General features: G+C 53.8%; 1 pseudogene; it reads left to right on the plus strand.

The window, feature by feature from the left end:
- Nucleotides 1–1,645, plus strand: part of LOC101648123 — an 8,241-nt pseudogene extending 6,596 nt beyond the window's left edge.
- Nucleotides 1,646–2,431: the final 786 nt, after the last annotated feature.

The following is a 2,431-nucleotide window of genomic DNA, read 5'->3' on the forward strand; positions in this document are numbered from 1 at the left end:
CTTAACGCCCTTCTGCCTTTCTCTGCATCCCAGAAAACAGTACCTGTCGGAGCACGGAGGCAGAGCGGGCAACAGCCAGGCCAGCGGACTCTCCCAGGTAGGAAAGATCCGTGAGGCCATGTTTGACAGCGTAGACCGGCAAGCAGATGGCAGTGACAGTCTGGAGGGCGTTGGGCTGTGTCGTTCCATTGCTGCAGGGACAGGCTCTGGCTTGGGCTCCGAACTCTGAGAACGACTCAGTGACAGGTACCCCGAGAAACTGGTGCAGATGTGCTCGGTGTTTCCCAACCAGGATGAGATGAGCGACGGGGTGGTGCAGCCCTTCAACTCCCGGCTCACACAGAGGAGGCTGACGCAGAACGCGGACCGTGTGGGGAAGCCGGATCCCAAGGCCCTGAACCTCATTACCACAGACCACCTGCACATCCAGAACCCGTCCTTCTCCCAGATCAGCCTGCTGGGATCCAGCATCATGTTCACCAGCACCCCTCGCCCCCTTTGCTAGCCCAGCCACATGAACAGTGATCTCATTGACCTTATCACCTCGCTCATCCCCACACTGAGACTCCACTGCCTCGTGACTGGCTGCCCTCCCCTCACCACCAACCAGTCACTGATCAGTGTGAGGAAGCCCCCGGGCCTGGATGTTATGAAGGCAGCTGCTGCAGCCTAAGACCGTGATGACATCCACAGGCCGGGATCGCCAGACCAACCACTGCTGCATCGCGATCCTCAACAACATCCAGGGAGAGGTGGACCCCACCCAGGTCCACAAGAGCCTGCGGAGGATCTGGGAATGCAAGTTAGCCACTGAGGTAGTTAGTTTCTTGTGCCAACCTGACCAATAAACACATGTGGGGTTAATTGAAGGGTGGAGAGATAAATGGCTCCGTGAGCCTCGCCTTTCTAGTTCTCGGGTCTCTCGCTTTCTGATGGTCGGACCAGGTGCAGCTGTCTTAGCCAGTTCTCTGCTTTAGTGGTCAAGGCTCACTTCCTGCAAGACATCCCCAAGGAGAAGCCATGTGAACCTACCCCGATGCAGCCCTGATTGCTGGAGCAGCCGTGTGGAGACCTCTGCCAGCACTGAGATGCTTACACGTTCACTGACTCGGCTTTCCTCCTGCAGTCGGCATCATCATGTGTGTTTTGTGAGATGGAGGAGGACTTCGTGGACTGGTGTTGGACATATGGGTTAATGTTGGACTTGTGGGCTTGGACAGCACTGGGTTGGAATATTTTCTTGATGCACACTTACCCTTTATATAAGACTCTCTTATACATGAGTTTCTGTGGATTTGTTTCTCTAAAGTACCCAGACCAACACAGCCACCTTCATCCCCAGGGGCCCAACCAGCATGCAGGTGGGCCTGTCTCGGAAGTATCGTTACCTGCCCTCAACCCACCAGGTCAGCGGGCTCATGAGGGCCAACCACACCAGCACCTCCTCGCTCTCTGAGCAGACCTGCCGTCAGGACGACAAGGTACAGAAGCCAGAGGCCTTCCGGGAGCAGTTCCGCACGGAGGACATTTGTAAGAGAACTGGGACGGGCTGGACACGTCCCGGGATGTGATGCAGTTGCTCACGGATGAGTTCCATGTGGCCACATGGCCAGACGACATCTCCTGCAGCACCCAGGAAGAGTGAGTCCCCTAGACATGGACCCTCGTCTTCCTTACAGGTTGGCCCAGGCCCCGTCTGACTGACTGTGCCCTCAGCACAGAGCAGGGGCGTCCTGTTCCCCTTCCTCACCCGCATGCCCTCGCTTTTGGCCAGGGCCTGTTCCTTTTGCTCTCTTGAGGCATGTTAATAAAGCACTAGCGACCAGTCCCAAAATAGGGGGAGTGGGGGTGGGGCTGGTTTCAGACCCTCCTACACAAAAATCCCTGACTGCTCCAGTCCTTTATATAAAACGACTTAGTATTTACATAAAATCTATGCACATCCTCCCATATACTTTTTCCCTCCCATATACATTAAATTATCTCTAGATTACTTATAATACTGAGACATAGTCAATAAATAAGATCGGGCTAGCCATAATCCTTTCTGTGATATATTTAAATTCTAGCCTCTATGACCATGGCTATAATCCCATTTTGGAAGTTCTCTGTTATGCTAATGGACAGGTTAAAGTGTGATGTATTCTGAATCGCCACCTTCATATCTAATAGAGCCACCACCCTTTGTTGCCTTGGGGTATGGTCTGCTGAAAGACAAAAACCACCGCTCCATCAAGGCCGTTCTCTACGCATCAAAGCCGTCTCAGAACAGGATCAGGAGCAGAGAAACCCTAGGACCATCAAGGATGAAGAGCCACGAGTGGAGCACCTTGGAGATCTCTGTCTGACATGGTGGGGTCAGGACCAGAGGCACCACAGGCTGTAGCGTGGAGACCAGGAGACAGAGCAAAGGAGCCAGGTGGAGACTAGA

The sequence above is a fragment of the Echinops telfairi genome, unplaced genomic scaffold (genome assembly GCF_000313985.2).
Source record: "Echinops telfairi isolate 266 unplaced genomic scaffold, ASM31398v2 ScPeMD7_443;HRSCAF=831, whole genome shotgun sequence".
Classification (NCBI taxonomy): Eukaryota; Metazoa; Chordata; class Mammalia; order Afrosoricida; family Tenrecidae; genus Echinops; species Echinops telfairi.